Raw genomic sequence first — 20,023 nt, 5'->3', positions numbered from 1 at the left:
GGGGCGGTGAGAGGGGGCATGCTGTTTACTGGGCTTGTAGTTCAGCCGCGTAAAACTGAGCATGGCAGCGCCAAGTCCGGTGTCATGGACATGTAATGAACTGTGTAAACGGTTTGTTTATCGTCATTAATTGCTTGCTGCAGCTAAAACATTTTGGCAAATTGATCAGATTTCAACTTAGTTTCTGACACCACTTCTCCCACTGGAGTGTTACACTGAGGTCTTTCTGTACGGCATGCACTGTCCTTGGTGTGTCTCCTTTTCATCACTTTTGAGTGTGATTGCATCTGAATTTATTGCTTTTAACCACAGATGAACAGAACAAGCACATGGAGTTCCAGATGTTGACCCTCGGAGAATCCACGTGTGACAGAAAGGATGGATAATCTTTTGGCTCAGTTCCAACCTGGTGGAGCCAGCATGTGGTTGTTTCAGGCTGATGTACAAAAAGGGTACAGCATTTATTCTGCCAGGGCGTTACATGCAATGTTTTATTCCACTTACATCTGTGGCAATGATCTTACTACCTTATTTCTTACAAACATGACTCTGCAAGTGGATCATACCTATAAAATACTTGTGTTTGAAGTCAGAAATTAACTTGTTAGTGCTGGGATTTGTTAAAGAAAATGAGGCTCTGGTCACAAATAAAGCACATGGAGTTCTATTAATTTAAGCAGATGTTGAGCACCTGAGTACCCTGGTAGGCCCAGCTGGTTAGGATTCTGAAAAACAGCTGAATTACACTAATCAGATAGGACTCCAGTGGCTGCAGCCCACCAAGTTTAAAAATTTAAACTTAAAACCAAGGTAACCCAATGTATTTTCTTGATTAAAGGGAAACTCCAGTTTTAATTATGCGTTAAACTTAAGCAAGAGATACATGGCCTTCTATGGTGTTATCATAGAACCATTACAGAATGATAGAATGGTTTGAGTTGGAACCCACCTGCCATGGGCAGGGACACCTTCCGCTTGACCAGGTTGCTCCAAGCCAGTCCAACCTGGCCTTGAACACTGCCAGGGATGGGGCATCCACAGCTTCCCTGGGCAGCCTGTGCCAGCGCCTCACCACCCTCACATGAATCAGAAATTGTGTACAGCAATCAGAAATATAGATGTTGTGGGCGTGTGATGGCCCAGTAGAGGATTAAATACTGAGACTGTAAACAAAGATTGGTGGCTTGAATCTCTCTTCCTAAACCTATTTCCCTCCCCGTATAAGTGAGTTTGGTGCACAGAATGCAAATTTAGGTTATGGCATTATTGCTTCCTCTGCATGGAGAAGGTTGTTCATTTGAGTTCTGCTTTTGAGTTCCACCTGAAGCTACAAGGCATTGCAGTCTTAGAATCATAGAATCATAGAATAGTTAGGGTTGTAAAGGACCTTAAGATCATCTAGTTCCAACCCCCCTGCCATGGGCAGGGACACCTCACACTAAACCATCTCACCCAAGGCTCTGTCCAACTCTTCAGCTCTTTCACATTCACAGCCCAGTGTTTTAAGTGATTTCTCTCTCCAGTGCCTGTGTTGGGAGCACAGGGTGAAGATCAGGTGAGTGAGTGCTTCTATACCTTGCAGGAAGAGGTCTGCCTGGCAGGATGCTTAGGATGAGGGGGCAGACATCTTGAGGTGACAGGTACAGTCTTTAATGGCCTGCGAGCCTTTTTGTTCTGGAGTGAACTGCTGAGGACACCGACACCCTCACTGCTGCTGCATCGATTGGCAGGTGGCATTTTGTCAGAAGCCAAGGGCTTTGGAAGGCTCCATTTTCAGTGTGCTCTTCTATTCAGGCTGCTTCTGCAGGGACAGTCCGTTTAATTGTGGAGGCATGGACTGGAATTTTTGGCAGTTTCCACTGATAATGGTAAATGATCTCTTGATTGGGTCAAGCTCTCCATTTGTGTCCTGGCTCAGCAATGACATTTTATGTGTGCAAGTGAATGCTAGGATTCTCACTTTGAACACAGTGGTTCTTTTTCTGTTCAGCACAAAAATAAGCTGTTTTGTGGAAACGGAGATGCTTGATACTGGTAGGACATTATGCGCTTGGAATAGCATGCAATTGTAAGATAGATCAGCATGGAAAACCAGGATCCTGAATTCTCATTTCAGCCTGATCCTGACTTTCTGAGTGATAATTAGGTGAGTTACTTGACCCTTTAGTGCTTATCACTCTGTAAGCCATGAATCATGCATCCTGCGAACAAGGATGTTTATTAAGATTTTAAGAACATCTTTCCTGGTGATCAGTTTTATACTTAGCATAATTGATCACCTTATGATCCTTAGTGTTTTCAGCTACTGTATTGATTTCAGTTTCTGACAGATATAGACAAAAATATGTCTTAGGCACTTAATGTTCCAGTTAAATGCCATATCACACCCACATTTTTCAGTGCAGTAATATTACCCCCCCTCCAAACAACTAACATGAACAGAAAAACAAGCTGTCCAGCCAACTGACAATTAAATTGACTTTTTTTTTTTTTTTTATTTCTGAAAAGCCATACTCTTAGCTGGCCTCTGTCATCTTGAGTTCTTGTGAAGAAAAAAAGAACCCCTGGTGTAGTTGCTTGGCTGGGCTTTGGGACTGCTTTGTGTCATTGATGCACTGGCCAGGGTTCAGCCCAGTGATTTTATGATACAACCAGTGTGAGGGAGGTCAGGTTCAGGTCATGATTTTGGTCTCCTGCTGTGTTTTTTCCCCTAGACACAGGAAGAAAATGTGTTGAGAAGCGTTACAGCTGTTTTCTTCTGCCCACCACCCCACACTTCAGGGTTTCTCTCCTTTCGACCTGAACTCTCCTGTGGGTTGACAGTTCGTCAGCTTCTTATGTCTTTGTTGTTGTTATGTCTTTGTTGTCCCCCAAGTTTGTGAAATATCCATTGCTCATTTTCATTTTCTTCTGGGGGTTGCTTCCCAGATCCTCCTAGTTGGGTTAAGAAGTCAGAATTACCTGTAAGCATAAGGTAAACAGCAGTCTTGAATGGACAGACATGAGAGGTGTCTGCTTAGAGGGGCAGTTGTTAGCTATAATTTAAAGTTGTGTTTACAATGCTAGAATAGTTTACAAGGTATAGAACTTGGACAGGGGGTACAGAAACCATTCTCTGTTATAATGTTGCCAGCAACTGCAGATGTGTGTTTAGATAGGACAAAAAATCAGACACTCTGGCAAAGAACATCTCTTTTGCACTGTTCCTGCCACTGGTTCTGCAAGGGTGTGTATATCTATGTATTTATAGTGACCACCAGTCAAGGAGATAGATACGGATGCTAGCTAAATATTCAGATGAGAACAATGCTAAAAAGAGAAGACAAGTAACATGTCTGTAATATTTGCTGGCTCTTCAGTAATGGTTTACGTAAAAGAAAGTTAGTTATCAGTTGTTCATCAGAGAATTTATATATCAGTAGAAACAGAGGAGTGCTAGATCTAACTGTACTGAAATCAAAAGGGGAATTAGGTTCATATATATACAAAACTTGAAGCAGATTTGTGTAACATGAAGACACCCACCCACCTTTACCACTTCTTTACTGACACACATCCTGTATTCCATTAACAATGTAATTCACCCCTCGCTGCACTCTTCATTTGTTGTAGCCTCTCCGTTAAATGCACAATTTCTATATAAAGCACATCATTAATGAGTTTTATTGACAGTTTGCTTCTGAACAGCCTAGAGCAGGAGCTGGAGTGACTCAGAGTGGGAAACGCTGTGCAGCATGCAATTCCCTGTGCATGAATTTGCAGAGATAATGAGCTGAGCCTCATTCTGATCTTCTGAGTTTAGCTCCACTGATTTCATGTTTTCCACTGGTGCAAATCACGTCCATGCTGATGTCTGCGATGCCACCGAGGTTAGACTGTGGCAATGGGTGCTGTGAGTTCATCATAGCCTTACTCCTGAACTCTCTGACTGTCTAGGACTGATCCTGGATGCGAGGAAGAAGATGTTTACCAGCATGGTTAGAAACTGCCCTCCCTTCACACAATTCCTTCTCAGCATGTGGTTTGCAAGAAGGCATCTCTGGCCGGAACCACTTGTGTGGTATCTGTATTAGCTATTGCAGCTCTGGAGCTTCAAGATACTTTCACCAGTTACATGCAGCAGTGACAGAAACTAGAGAAGGAGAAATCCCCTAATGGTTGTGGAAAGAATTACTGCTTGACTTCTAAGTTTGTAATGTATTTTTAATATTTTCTAAAGATAATCTGAGTACATAATTTGGGAAAAATATGACCTTTATGCCTAAAACTTAAAAATATATTCAAGGATTTTGTGGAAGTGTCCACAGTCCTGAGTGCTCAGATGCAGGCAGGAAGGTAAAATAAATATTTTGGTAATTATTGAGGCGAAAGAGCCTACAGTTCCATTTACAAATGTAATTCTTGAGTTCACGAAAAGCTTTATTATCATTCTGCCTTGGTACGGGCACAATTATCAAAATAAAGTATCAACAGGAATGCCTATGAATGTAATTAGAAATAAATGGGAACCACTGATTCATTGATAAAAAGAAATCTTACACTGTATGGGACACTATAATTTGGACCATCCCTTTCTGGTTTTCAGCTGACAGCAGAAAAGACACAGTTAAAGGTGTGGTATGTTTACTTGTGATTTCTTCCCTGCATATCTTTCTCTGGTTTTATTAAAATAATTTGGTATTTGATATTCTATGTAAGTGCATTCAAAAGCAGCAAAATTCATAGAAGTCATCATGTTACTGATACAAATTAATTTAAATGTTAATTTAAATGATGACACTACCAGTGGGGAAAGTTGAAATGTTTCCTGGGATAGTTGGTACAGAATTAAAGTTGCACTTGGCTGTAATCCCAGTGCTTTATTAGCATGAGGGGTTTGTCTCCTTCCTGGCAGGTCCTGGATAGTGGTGAAGTGGAGCATCCGGAGTCTGTCCTGCTGTGGCTGAGGTCCTGGGTAGTGGTGCCGAGATGCATCCCCCTGTGGCTCCAGGCATGCTGGGGAGGAGATGCCTGCTGTGTGCTGCCACTGGCACAGGGTAGCTTCCTGGGATCGGATCATGGCCCTCTCCATTGTTTTGAAACCACTTCCCTGTAGGTCCTTTGGGTGCTGCCACTGGCTGCCAGACCCGTAAGGCCCCACTGGCTTCTGTTACATCAGTGCCAAACTGCACTTGTTTGCTTTTTTAATTCCTCTGTTACTTTTTCAGAGAATCCCGAGGGTCCCATTTGGTCGCTCAGTGAAAGAACAGAGGGTGGGAGAAAGCTTGCAAGGTCACCTCTGTTTGGAAGCGGCTCCCTTTTACTATTCAGCCTTCCTCTTAGCAGCTGGCTTTCAAACGGCAAGGGAAGGTTTTGTTGGTATGATGCAGGGGAAAGACCTGACTAGTGTATGAAGACTCTACAGATTCCTCATTGGGCAGTGGTGAGGTCTGTGCGCTTCCATTTGACTGTTACTACTGACTTCAGTGCCATATTTAGTTTGGTCTGCTCTGTGATAGGTGCAGTATACAAGTACTTTTGTACTGGGTAGGGTGCATTTCTGTTCATTTGGGCTCAGCTGGAAGTAGATAGTTAACTAACTAATGGGGTCCCAGAGAATGTGAAGTGTAGGATCTATCACTGCTTGTGCCATGCTAAGTAGTGATCACACCCCAATTTTTAGGCAACCCTACTAGCAAGGCCTAAAGTAATTCTGCTTCTGTGGCTTAAAGAGTTACTGCTCTGCAGCTGACTCACTGTAACCTGTTGGTGCTCACTCATAGCCTTCCCTCACTGCCAAAAATGCTTTAGCGCAGACTATCTTTAAGCTAAGCTTTTCTTTTTCACAGTCACGAGTGAGGACTGGGTATGGTAGTCATACAGGTGGTAAGCAGTAACACGTGAAGCTATAGTAACTTGATTGCCTTTGGTTGTACATGTAACATTATTTTCGGACTCTCTTTTCAGCAAGAGAGAGAACTACTTCATGTTTAATGATTTGGGATCAAATTTGTCCCAGTTGGAATCTGTACAGAGTTGATCAATAGTGCTAAATTTAAGCAGGAAGGAATAGTCAAGGAACATTTTTCTATTTTAAATATAGATTTTTTTTTTTTTTTCATGTGAAAGACTTGGCATTCAGCAGAAAAAGATGAACAGTAAAATCTAGTGGGTAAGGTATTTAGTGGGACAGGAAAATGCCAGTGTTTTCAGGTGTCTGTCAGTTAATCAGTAAATCCAGTCAAATCCTTTGTCACTTAGGTAAAGGGTCTGTATTAAACTCCAGGCCTTCAGGAGGAGGAAGGAAGTTTTAGGCAAGTGTTTGAACAAGGGAGGTGGACTGGGGGAAGCAGAAGAGAAAGGCCAGGACCTGCAGAAGTGTTACAGCAGCCCACACACAGGAGTATTGATTTCTCTTTGATTTGTGGTTATCAACCAGGATTTGACTACTTCTGAGACAAACATACTAAAATGCAAGAACATCAATTAGAAAGTGGTGGCAATTAGTCAGTAGAGAAAAATGATGAGTTAAAAAGGAAGAGATGCCAGTTGGTGAATGAGGTCGGGGGGATGTTCCAGAGAAGTGGCGCAGAGAGGTGAATTGGGTGTTTCAATGTGCAGCGAATGAAACAAGGAGGAACAGGGCAGTTTGATTCCATGACATGCAGTTGTGGATGAACAACTGTTAAATGGAACATACAAATGCATTTGGAAAATCGGTGCTGTGTGTAAACTGGGTTCTGAAGTGTGGGTTGAAATGGTGATACAAAAATTTTCGCTTCTTTAAAAATTTTAATGGTGTGTTTGAAGGCAAAGCGAAAAATCACAAGTTTGGACATGGCAAATGCTTGCCAGGGCTATAAACATGACCTTCGCTGGTTGTGCTCTAGTACTTGGACTATTTACATGACCACATGCTCTTTTTCAGTCAGTAATACAGTTGTCAGTAACACTGCTTCTGCACTGTGCCACAGTGTGCATAGGTGTATCCCCAGGTGAGGGAGGAAAAACCAAGGTATAAAGGGAAATTAGTTTAGATATTTAGCATCTCAACTTAAGCTCTGCATTTCACAGCATGATGGCAAGTGTGGCAGATTTTTCTTGGAAAATTAGGATGCATTCCAGCAGAAACTGATACAGAGACTCAGCTTTTTCCTGAAAAAATAGCTTTGTTCCCTGTACCTGAGCATTTAGAGCTTGCAGGATCAGGGCCAAACAAGCCACAGGTCTTTCTTCCTGTTTCTTTTGGTGGAGTGTTTTGTTGTTTTGTTAGGGTTTTTTGTTTGTTTGTTTTGGGTTTTTTGTGGGGTTTTTGTGTGTTTGGTTTGGTTTTGGTGGTGTTTTTGGTTTTTTGGGGTTTTTTTGTCTTCCAGGAAAATGAAACTCTCCATGTTAAAATGATTGGAAATTGAACTTAGGGGGATCTAGCATGTGATTACTTTTTTTAGACAGGATTTTCTTCATAGCTGAATTGGACTGAGGTTTTTTTTCTTTCCTTCCAAACCAGATGGTAAGTGATTCAGTACTTTTAGCAGTAGAAAAATGATTTGTTTTCTTTCCTCAGTAGTTGGTGTGAATGTACTTTTCTTTATCTATTTACATATTATGTAAACACACTTTACCAGCATATATGTACACAGTGTACGGTCCTAATCCTGCAGAGAGCCCTGTGTAGGCAAGGCCTTGTACATAGGAGGAACTGACATTGCTTTCAGAGAGCTGTTCGCATGGGACTCCTGGCAGGATTATAACTGTATTTGGGTTTTTATGTATACACTTAAATATATGACACTGTATGAGGATGCCAACAGAACTGTAAGTCCACAAAACATTTGAGTAACCTTGTGCACTTTACTTTTTTCACCTAACAAATGGGGATGCCCTTGATCTCTTCTGTTGTCTTCCTGTGGTAAGCTGTCGTCCTGGTGACTTGAATTAAAGGCAAAAGCTTAACCTTATTATGGAGTGTTGGGGCAGGTTCTTCCTGGTGTGCAGGGGGAGCGAGGGCCTCATTCCTCTGGTCTTTCGGACTTGTACTGATGGTACTAGGGGGACTTCGGAAGGGATTCCCATAATGGTGAGAAATGGTTGTGAGAGTATTAAAAAAACTCCTTTCGTGTGTGCACTTGATTTCTCAAAGTTATCTGCGTCTGTGTTTGTGTATATACAATGTTAAAACTGAATGCTAAATCAGTGCTGTTCCTTGTTTTGTGCTAAATAAAACATACATGTAAACCATATATATGCCGTGTCAGCATATGGGCATTTGAGGCAGAATGGAAGGATCTGAGGCTGATAGTAGACTGCATTGTAGGAAAATAGTATGTTACAGTGTCCAGCCACTGATTTTTTTATACAAGCGTATACAAGCACAGTTGCCCAGGCAGCCTTGGAGTTGTTGTTTCCCATCAGTTAAGAGCTATTTTTGTAAGTTTCATGTGCTTTTACCCTAGCTTTGTCTGAGAATTAAAACACTGCATGCATAGTCATACTGCTGCTTTACTGAGAGGATGATGTACCACTTCAAAAATAGTGACCAGTTTGTCTGTTTACAGATCTGGCTGTACACAGTTGGAATGGGATTATCCAGCTCTCTCCTTGGTTCTCACCTCATCTATGCACACTTCAGTTGAGTCACTGGGGGTTTGCGCGCAGAGGAGCTGGCCCCTTGCCTTGTTTTCCAGGTTTACCAGAGAGTCGCAACCCAGTTCTTTGCATCTCCCACTTAAAAAAATGTGACAATCTTCTGCTTCCGTGAATTTTAGTAGGGGGAGAAAAAGACACATGAATTAGCATCAGAAATACTGTGCTGTGACATGTCAAGTTTTTTCCCTCAAATTATTCAGTGGAAGGTGGCAGAAGAGGGCCCTTGAAACTAGCACTGTTTTTTTGACGTGGATCAGTAGTCCCGCTGGGGTGATTCACTGTGGCTTGTATTTGTGTAATCAATTACTTTTCCCTTTATGCAGGGGGAATTGTTTGGGGGAGTTTGCCTCTCAGGCTCTGTGGCTATTGATGTGGTCATTCAAGGTGGCAGAAAAATGCATCTCTAGAAAGACACATAATCCTGCGGGATGCTGTTGCATGGGGTGGCGTGTGAACCTCATCTGAGGTCAGGCTGCCTGCTGGGAGGACCGAGAGCTTGTTTGGCCAGTGCTGTCTGTACATACTGAGGCCTGTACCTCCTGACATACCTTATCACAGTCACAAACAGTCACATTTTGTACAACTGGGGATTGCTTTATTATATTACCAGAAAGAAATAAAATCACAAAGCAGTGGCTACAAACTTCCAATGGGTGTATCTATAGAAGAGCACAACAGTAACTCCTAACCCAGCTGTTGTGGGCATGTAGGGACAGTGGGATTAAATTTTCTCTCAGACTATTGCTTGTGCAAGCTCATGCGCCTCTTGTAGTTGCCTCCTGACTGGCAGCAGAGTGCTTGCTTCCCAGTGCCACAGTTCCTGGTGTCACCTGGCACCTAGCCATCTGTCCCTTGCTGGCTGGGAATGGTACTGTGCCTCGGGGTCTGACAGTGGCACGTATAGCGGGTGAAGTTAAACCAGATGATCTGTCAGTCAGGGAGAATGCGCAAAATCTGCCCTTAGTGTGGAGGGCTCTGAAGAAACAGGGTTGGAGAGCAGTTATCTGTTACCTCCTGTGGGCCCCAGGGAGCAAACACTGTGAAAAAACGGCATAAAGCTTTGAGGACTAAGTGATTGCTGTAAGCTCTAGGTTACTTAGGACATAAGCATGCATTTATAAGCTCTGGAAGTACTGAAGAGAGTTTCTTCTGGTTTCAGTTAATGATAGGGCACGTTGTGTACAGTTTGTTTGCTTGATTGGTTCATTCTTATTGTGTGTAAATACACTGTAGAAACAATTTTGTCTTTTGTTCAGTGTTACTCAGCTGGTGTGCTTCTTGTCAATCCAATGAATTACAGGGTATAAGTAGCTTGCTCCAGTCTGTCTGTGAAACAAGGTTTAGAATAAAGGCCCGCAAGGGAAATGGTGGGACTGCAGAAGAGTTAGAAGGAGGGTAGGCAGAGGAGGAGGCAGCATGTTGCAGCAGAATGGAAACCTTCAAGCCATGTGTGCCACAGGCACAGCAACTTAGTGGCGATGTGAGTTGCCTCAATAAAAAAGGAGTTCTGCTCTCCCATGTGTGGTATGAAACTCGGGCTCCGCTGATCTGAGTGGAAATGACATGGGTTTGCAATGGGGCAAATGAGAGCAGAATCTGGCCAACTGTTAATAGCTTTTTTGTATTAAGGGCTGAAATAAAGTGGCTGTGTATGCAAATAATTGTGCAAGCATGACTCCTAAGTGACTTATAAGAGGAGAATTCAGTATTTAATTGTTGGAAATACAGAGTGTTTGGCACAAAACTCCTGGTTTGGCTGAGCTGTGCTTGACCTGTGACAGAGAGAGCAAAGGTGATTTGAAGTCCTGGGATCGGAGGGGCCAGTGTGTAATGTAACTCAAGGCAAAGTCAGCACATTGGATGCTTTGTAATTACAGATGCTTATTTTGTGTACAAACCCAGTTGGTTCATTATCTTTTATTTCCATTATCTCATCACAATCTTTATGTGTGAATCTGAGCTATTTTACTTCAACGGGGTGGCATATAACTAGAATTTAAAAAAGAAAAGGGTTTGGTAAGAAGAAGTTGGTTGTTTTGATATAAAGACGTTCTGATGTAACAAAAATGGTAAAATTGTTTAAATCTATATGCAGAATCTGAAAACTCTGTGGGAAGCCTAACAAGTTGAAAATAACCTGTCTTCTGTGCCCTGCATTTCTTGCAGTTTTTTGAGCCAAGTGTCGGAACAAGGGTAGCTTAGCTCTGAGAATATAAAAGAGACAATCCAAAGTGATCATGTTGCTGTAGCTTAACAGACTGTCGCTCCAGCTGACCTTCTGCAGTCCTGCTTTTGTGCCCTGTGGTGAAACGATACCTGTTGGCTTAAGCCATCTTCATGTTGTTAAATTATTAAACTGTGGTGATCTCACCACAAGTTATTGGCTATCCTTATGTCAAGAAGTGTGCCCATCCCATTCTAACTCCTCAGCTTGGAGAATGTTATTCCTGAGGCCAAGATTTAAAAATGCTTTCACCTTTCAAAGGTCCTCAAGAATCATTCAATAAAGTAAATTTTATGGATACGATCTCCTCTTTTTATTTACTTATTTTTATTTCCCCCATTCCAGCATGTAGAAGTGTGGATGGTGTGGAGAGACATCCGATTTGGTAGGGACACAAGTGTGAGCCCAGAGCCAGTGGGGTATGTCTGAAAAGACTTCCTGGCAAAAGTTGTGCTGGCTGAGAATCAGAAGCTTGTATCCAGTTGACATCACTGGAAGATGCGCACACAGAGTGAAAGTACTATGTGGCCTTTAAGCTTCTGTTCCTGTGGTACCTGAGGTTTTATACTACACAGAAGAACCATTCACTTTTCTGGGTAGTTGATACAAAATGGGTATCTGTGATCTGTTCCAGTCTGTTCTGTCTGGGGTATGTCTCCATGACTTCAAGAGAGTGCTGTGTGTGCACAACAAGGAGGCTCTTCGGATGGAAACAGTGCAACACAGGACTCACTAACTGATGATAATTGATAATTTTTAAAGAGATGAGTACAACAGGTCCTACTCATCTAGACTGTAGAAGTAACTTGAGGGAATATGTTCACCAGAGTGAAATGTTCTCTAAAATAATTGCTAACAGGTTGCTTATGCTTGTTTTCTTCAAAAGCTGTATGTTTTCCTAAGCCAAATGGAAAGTTACATTTTCTTCTTATTTAAATATATGAGGAGTAACTGTGAAAATTGTTTGGCTTACATGGATGTTAATTAAGTGTCACCAGTGGGTAATCAGGCCCAGGACTTCCTTTGTGTGTTTGGCAAAAGGAAGGGGCATTTCCGTTTTCTGTTGCTGATTGAGTTCCCCTGTGATCTTGTCTAATACACAGAAACACTGAAACTGTATCAAGAATATAGTCTGTCTTGTGCCCTACCTCACATATAAATCACACCATCAAGTTCCCTGTTGGTGAATGTCTCCTCTCTTTGAGTTTGTCCTCTTAGATGCAGGCTCTCTGGGCCAGGAGCTGTTGGTCAGTGTGCCAGAGCCTGTGGGCATTGCTGGAATAGAGAGCAGTCCTCTGCACGGCTGTTTGGGTGTGGCTAAGGACTGAGCTTGGTGGCTGGCTTGGTTTTCTAGGTGAACCCCATGAAGCAGATGGATTGCATGAGGAATCTTGTGCTGCTCTGGCTGGCACCAAGTGTGGCTGGATGCATCAGAAATCACAGCTGCTCCCTAAGCCCTGTCTATGCATCTGCACCACCAGACTCCATGGAACTGATTAACAGAAAGAAAATCCTCTTAATCTGGGCGATGTTGGTTTGTCATCGTCAGGTCAGTACTTACATAGCTGCAAGCCTACTGCTGCCTGCTTTGCAAGAGGCGGGACATTAATTACAGGGCGCGGCATAATGCATCATGCTTAGGCATTAGAGGTGCTGACAAGATGATACTGCCCAGAGCAACTGCAGAGAGCATGGTCATGTCCAACACAAGGTATGGTTTTAAGATCTCAAAATCCCTTGTTATCCAGTGTGTCACTCCTCAAGATAACATATGGCATACATGCTGAAACCTAAAACTCCCTCGCTTTCTGCCTCTCCAGCAGCTTCGTACGTGCATTCAGCTTCTGTTTAGTGTGAACCACAAGGTGAGAATCAGGGTAGTACAGGGATCGGAAGAGCTTCAGTGTTCCCTAGGCCAGCTGGATGTGCAGCGGTCCTGTGCTTTTTGGCCTGAAAAGCACCAGAGCCTCTGAGTAATGGTGCTGGGCAAGGTAAAGGGATGGAGCAGACAAACTGCTAGAGTTGCATAGATCCCTGCAAGACCAAGAGCCCATTTTGGGGTGTGGAGGTGATATTGTGGGTCAGCAAGTGTGGGACTGAGTTAAGTAAGAGAATGTAAGAGCACGCTCACTATATGGCTGCTAAGCAGGGAGAAGAAAGAATTTTACTGTTTGTGGTTTGAGAGATGGGGTTAGGAGTGATGGAACAGGTAGAGAAGAATTTGGTTGGACCGTGAGGGGATTATACAATGTACCCAGGGCTTGCAGTTTATCCCTGTCCAGGTTAGAAATGGTCTAGTACTCTTCAGTAGTGTTACAAGCATTTGATAGGTGCTGGGCACCTAACTCACTACCTAGAGCATTGACAATTGACCCCCGTCTCGTTTGTCATAGATACCTGCAGATTTAATACTTTTCTTTGGGAAAATACATCACTTTCCTGTCCTGTGAAACAATGCTTCTCTTCTGCTATTCTCATGGAGATGTGGTGCAATGAAATCACTTCCTAGCTAGGGGCTGGTGAATCACTTTGTTGATATTCATAAATCTTCTCTTTGCTGCCAGTTTCTGCACTGGTCCTAATATAATTTCCAAAGGCAAAAATAATAATTTCAGAGACTTTTTGTTACAGAGATAATACTGGAATTATGTCATTGCATGCCGTACTGAACCCAGGCTCCCAGCTACCCAGACCTATTTGGGTAGCTGAAGATATTGACACCTATACAATCACTCCCTTCCTGGCAGCAGAGAGCTTGCTTGCAGCAACGCGGAGAGGGGGAGCACACGCGTTTGTCTCACAGGCTCTGGTGGGTAGTCCAATAACTTAGCTTAACGTTTAAAACTCTGCTGTGGGCCTGGTAACCTCTTGCATGGGAACAGGAGCGCTCTGAGCTGTCCTGGCTGGGTGTGCAAAGGCTCTTCTGCTAGTTGAGAGTCTCCGATATTTTCTTGCCTGCCTAGGAAGTGTAACTGGTTGGTCATGTCATAGAATCATAGAATGGTTAGGGTTGGAAAGGACCTCAAGATCATCTAGTTCCAACCCCCCTGCCATGGACAGGGACACCTCACACTAAACCATCCAACACAAGGCTTCATCCAACCTGGCCTTGAACACTGCCAGGGATGGAGCACTCACAACCTCCCTGGGCAACCCATTCCAGTGCCTCACCACCCTAACAGGAAAGAATTTCCTCCTTATATCCAATCTAAAATGTCTGGCAGCTCTGCATCTTAAATGGTGTAAAGAAGGCAGAAAGCTGTGGGGAATGCTGCCACAGAAAGCAGAAATAGATAGGTCCCTCTGAATTTCCTTGTCCAAGGGGAGATCAGACAGCAGTCTGTGTGGTTGTTTTGAGGCAATGTCAGAGGTCTTCAGTATGCATCTTCTTATGCATTGGCACAGGGCTTTTTCCTGGGGAAAAGGATTGCACATGGTGTGGATATGATCTTGTGAAGGTAAAGGCACTTGTGGTTTATTCTTGGCAAAGCCTGAGGCTGCTTTAAAGTCATCTTTATGACAGCACTAATCTTCTGGCAACTGCAGGCTCAGGGAGTTGCACAAGAAGTGCAGAGGTGCCTTTGCACGCTGCCTTGTTTGATGGGCCAAGCATCCCTCTGTCACAAAGATCCAGCTGTTTCTCCAACCAAGCACAAGCACGTGTTCCAGCAAGCCTACTGCTGCCCTGGCAGGTTATTTCGCTGTTGGTTTGTCCTGGCGGCAATGCCTTTCCCTTTCTCTGTGATACATCGCACATTGCCAGCTGGTACTTGTAACGTGTTCAGTAGAATGTTAAAGTGAAACATCTCTGGAGGAGGTCAGCGTGCTTTGCGGGACACGGCCTGTGTGTGGGCAGCATCTGACAGATTCCTGTCGCTGTTACCCAACAGGCTTGTCAGAAATCATAGCACCTGCCTGTGGACTGTACTAACACGGCGATACCAGCCAAAATGGGAAGTGTTAATAGTATTGTTTGCCCTGTATTCATCGTCCCTCCCCACTATGAGAGGCGCAGTGTGAAGATCTGGATGGATAGTTATGAGTATTAGGGTAACGACACCAGATACCATTCAGTTCTGAACAGCCAATGTGTAATTATTGTAACAGAAAAGCAGCACAGAAAATTGCTGAAGAGTTTTTCAGTTATCAGTGACTTTTCCACACATAGGCAAGGAAGAAGGTAACCTGTCTAAAAGATTTCTTGTTCCAGAATTAGTGCTAAGGATCAGATCTTCCTGATCCATTGCTGGGAAGCTCTGTTCTCCCATTTACAGTGTGCCTACGTGCTGGAGATTTTTCTGTTTAATTTCTCTTGTGTGATGGATGAAATCACTTGACATCTGTTTTTTATACTGAAAAGTTGTTTGACTTTTTCTGCCTATGTTGCAGCCATTAGTACGTTTAATGTATGTTATTAGCACTCCATAGCAGAATGCTGTTTTGTGCCCAGCAGGGATTCTCAAAATAGCCATTGCTTCACCCTCTCTCTAAGCTTCTCTGTAGTCCAAGCTGCTTATTTTTCCATGTGGTCCACTATGAACCTCCCCTTGTAAATTATCTGCCCTTGTAACCCACAGCCTAATTTTTCTTACTCTGTTCAGTGGAACTACTGACCATTGAGTTTAGCAAATCAGGTTGGTGTTAAGAGGATACCTGTGAGAATCCCCTAGTTGCATGATTTGTGCTTACTGTGTAAGTTTTGTAAGGCTGTTTGGTTCCCTGCAGCCCCCACCTCAGATGTGGGACCTTGGAAGCTGGTTGATTTGAACATCATTTTTTCTTCATTTGCAGTCCCCAGAGGACTGTCATTGCAGCATTGCCTTGTGACTGTGCTGAATTAAGAGTCAGAGCCCTGCTGAAATTCCCAGGACAAAGGATATGATGGCTGCTGGAAACAGCGGTGCCGTTCTATGTTGGGGTGTTTTTTCTTTTTTTGTTTGTTTGCCTGTTTGTTGTTTTTCCCCCCTAAACAAAATCTTTTTGCATTGTAATGCTCAGTGGTTTTGAGGAAAAACAGTTATGTCTTAGGTACCCATTAAAATTTAAGATAATAGTGGTTCTTCTTCCCCCTTATGTGCACACCTTCTCCTTCCGCATGCTTTAGTGTTTTAAACAGATCACCTCTTTCCATTGTTATAGGAAAACATTTAAATGGCACACCGTTTTATAGAAAAAGGAAGGAAAAATCCAGTAACTTTGTACTCTGCCTGTAGGAGCGCTCAGTCTAGGAATGGCAAAATTAGCAAATTTGAAATGTAGGCCAACAGGTAAGGAGAAGAAGGGAGTGGAGTTGCAGATGCTTGATAAGGACAGGATGAGACTGATCAGAGAGACAGGAGGAATGACGGAGGATACTTGGCGGGAGAGACCCAATGATACGGGTCAGCTTTACTCCTACTGAATCCGAGAGTTATCCCAGATTTATGGAGGCACGACATCCAAAGCGCTCCCAAAAGCTTCCATCCAAAGCAGAGGGAGTGAGAGAATGAGTAGGGAGGAAGAAAAGCAGAGGGGTTGGGGGTAGCCTGGAAAAGGCCCGTGTAAATGTGAGCTGGAGTCTTGCGGAAGCTGGAGTCTTGCGGAGTCCAAGGGAGTTTTCCTAAAAATAATGGTGGTCTCAAGACTTGAATTTGACCCCAAAGCAGAGAGAATTACAGCAGTTCTGCTGTGCGTTAGGTCTGCATTTGGGATTTCAAGCTTTGTTTTGCCTCTGGAGTCCTCAGTGTTGCACAGTCCCATTATAGCAGTGGTAGCAATGCAGGGTTTAGTGACGTGAGTTCCTATCCTTTGGCAGCTGCACCAGTCCATGTGCATTTCTAGTGAAGGCTGTCCCTAGAGTGAAGGTTATTTGGTGGAACTAGCAACAGCAGCTTTCCAGAAAGCAACACTAATCTTGCCATAGGCACAACTGGGTAGGATTTTCCCCAGCCAAGCACTGGGACTGTGTGTGGAAAAGTCTTGTTTGATGAAATCTGGGGCAGCTGAAGGGCAGACAGGCTATTCTGGTGTTTGCATGTGTGCTGGAGAAGGTGGAGGCACGCCTGTGCAATGTGGGGAACCTGAAACTTCTCCAAGAGCTCTGACTAGGAGATGCAAATGTAATGCTTTAAAAAAGGTAATTTACTGACAGAACAAAAACTAGTAATGAGATGAACAATTAGCTCATCTTTCAGCTTTCTGGATACTTTAACAGCTGAAGAGTTAAAATTAATCTTGCAATTAATCTAAAAACATGTTGGAGCATTAATTTGAGGCTGTTAAAGTCTTCCTGATCATTTTATGGTACTCTTCTGGAGGAAGAGTGTCTTAACTTCAAGTTAGCTTAACCCTCACTTTATTATTGTTACTGGTCAAAAGTTAGCTTAACCCTCACTTTATTATTGTTACTGTCTTTAGCAGAGATTACAAACCCTCCACAAGTCTTACTGTATTTACTTTTGCGTTTTTATTTCTTGAAAGGTGAAGAGGTATAAAACCATAAAGGAACATTGTTAGCAGTTTGTTGCAGCTGGGAGTCACACCTGCATTTTCAGCGCATCTTAGTAATGTATGTGAATCCATAGAACATATCTGAAATTTTATATGTATCTTAAGGTTTGCTCTTGCTCCACTTGTGTCTTGTCGCAATCATCATTTCAAAAATGTCAGAGGAACAACAACTGAGCATTTCTCCTGTTCCCACCTATGCTTTGGAATGTGGAAGAATAACATTGGCACTTAAAGACCTGGACTTCCTCTTGGATGCATCCGGATGAATTTATGGGGGAGTCCTCTGTGCCTGTGATCAGTTTGAGAGCAGCTAATGGTGAGCATCGCCAAGATATGGTACTGGACTGCTTATCAAGAAAAACTAGATTCATGAAACATCGCTATCCTCAACTACAGCCTCACCATGAGGACGTTAGGGCAGCCACAACTGTGCAAAGTATCTTCACCAGTAATCTTTCACCCTCTGACAAATCCTTTCTTCTTGAAGGTGACTGTGGGTGGTCTTCCTTTGTCTAATTTCTGTAAATTCGGTACATCACTTTCTAGTTATGCAGCTGATACTCGTGTTTATATGAATGGCTATTTAAAAAAAGAAAGATCAGATGTTTGTTGTTTCATTTCAACATAAATCAAACTTTGTATTCAAATAGCAATTCTAGTTTAGCCCCAGGAATAGCTTTAGTATTGCTAAGTGTCTGGAGAGTATTGACTACAGAGACATGATTTTAAGCAGGCTATAATAGTTTCTACAGCTGTTAACAGTTTGCAGAAGAAAGGCGGTATTATTCCACGGTGTTTAAAATGTGCATGACTTGCATTGCACAGAAGTCAGATTGGGAGAATGTCAGGTTTTTTTTTATTCTGAAATTCTGCCAGGAAAGTCTTCAATAACTGGAGAAATTCTTTTCACTGGTGAAATCAACATGCAGCACATTGTGTTATTATAATTCCTTATAGCTCACCATGAAAGTTGTCTTTGTATGCGTGGATGTACGGCTTGTACTGTTTTGTTTTTATTTATTCTGCATTCTTTATTATAATGTTCTTTCCTTCTCTTCAGACCAGAAAGATTGTTATTGAGCCTTCCACAAAGCTGAAATAATGCTGTGTGTTAAAAAAATGTTAACAATTTGAAGAAGTTATAAAAATTTATAAGTTGACTGAATACTTTGGAAATTTCTGCATATTTTAATATAAATAGGTAATGCAAATGTTTGTTCTTTGCATGTAGAGGTGGGTCTCTGTTTTCTAAAGGTCTTGTATATAAATTTGATTCTTAAAATTACATTAGAACAAACCCAGTATTTTCTCAGATTGTGTAATAGGAAAAATGTATTCGCAAAAGACACAGAACGTACGTGGTTATCTCTGAATGTTATATAGTCATGAAATCTAGCATAAACAGTATCAGTTGTTTGAATGACTTCATTAATGCATGTAGGGGACTGCCTGTTTCCAGTTAGCTGAGGTCCTTCCATTCAGTTCAGCACGTCCTGGATTGGCCCACAAATAAAAAGACTATGCTGCAGCTAACTGAGAAGTAAGAGAAGGTGATTTTTCTATAGATAACGTGAAATTCCAGTTTGCACTGGTAGAACTTAAGAACTTCTTCAAACAGAAATTCAGTCGCATGAAATCAAAGAAATCACAGAAGACAAAGGAATTATTTCAGATGTATTTGGTGTTAGCGATGAGTTCAAGCTTTATTTGTATCTAAAATAATAGAACAAGAAAGTCCAAAAGAAAGAAAGGAAGAGTAGAAGTAGGTGGAAAAAGGAAGAAGTGGGTGACAAAATACTGGCAGGTGAGCAAAGGCCTAAATGATGACAGACAGTTTTAACAAAGACTAGTCCAAATGGTAACAGTTTGAATATGATCCAGTGGAGGTGCTGGTTGGGTAAAAACAAGCATCAAGCTTTTTGGGGAGGGTGGAGAGGAGCAATGTGAGTTTTGGGTGGTTGTATAGAGTAGAAAGGGTTTGTTGAGATTTCCTGAAGGCGAATGAGCTTCTGATACTCCAAGGCAGTTTCTCCACAAGCAAGTACAGTAGCAACTAGCAGTGAGCCTGGAGAGCTGCAGGTCTGGTGAGGTCCCCTGAAATACATGCTGTGCGCCTTGCCTGTGGTGCCGGGGTACCTCTTCCAGCTCAGGTGCACCTGTAAGGAATCTGGTCTGCATGCTCGAGGACTTCTCCATGATGCAAAGCAAAGCACGGTAAGCAGGGCATTGGAGGGGCTGTCTTCAAAAGCACACTGCTGCTCCAAACTTGAACGTTAATGTAAGTGCAATCTGCCAGACTTTAGGGTGGGAGTAGTGACATGGGGCAGGGCAGAGGGAATACTCAGAGTGCACTTGTTCATGGCAGTGTGTGGAGCTGAGGGCAGTGAAAGCCCAAAGGGGTACAGCATCTGATGAGGTCACCAGGAGCTGTAGTGCAGGATAAGCCCTCCAGGAAAGGGAGAATGGCTGATGCAAGGTTGTGTAGGTGTGTTTAAAAAAATGAAGAAGACACAGTTCCCTTGACATACATCTTAAAAGGAGGATTGTTGGATGGCTTTGTCCAATGAAACAACATTACCAGTGAGTGAGTTCCCTCCAGAGGGGACAAAAATGCCTTTTAGACATATGCAAGGTGACAGTGAAGCTTTGCAATATCTGTTTTCTCCTCAGGATAAAGAACTCCTC

At 42.8% G+C, this 20,023-nt stretch overlaps 1 protein-coding gene across 17 annotated transcripts in view; it reads left to right on the top strand.

Annotated features, from left to right (window-relative positions):
- The window catches only part of RTKN2 (rhotekin 2), a 225,283-nt gene that overhangs the window by 2,144 nt on the left and 203,116 nt on the right, over positions 1–20,023 (top strand). For 12 of the 17 annotated variants that reach the window (XM_065670896.1, XM_065670899.1, XM_065670898.1 and 9 more), the window contains exon 2: positions 313–452. The exons of 4 other annotated variants lie outside the window; for them this stretch is intronic. The gene's annotated coding sequence lies outside the window, so the exon portion shown is untranslated. Of the gene's footprint in view, positions 1–312; positions 453–12,318; positions 12,399–20,023 lie in introns of those variants that run through there. One more of the 17 variants, XM_065670903.1, reaches the window with a different exon arrangement.

The sequence above is a fragment of the Lathamus discolor genome, chromosome 3 (assembly GCF_037157495.1).
Source record: "Lathamus discolor isolate bLatDis1 chromosome 3, bLatDis1.hap1, whole genome shotgun sequence".
Lineage (NCBI taxonomy): Eukaryota > Metazoa > Chordata > Aves > Psittaciformes > Psittacidae > Lathamus > Lathamus discolor.
This window is presented reverse-complemented; position numbering and strand designations above follow the sequence as displayed.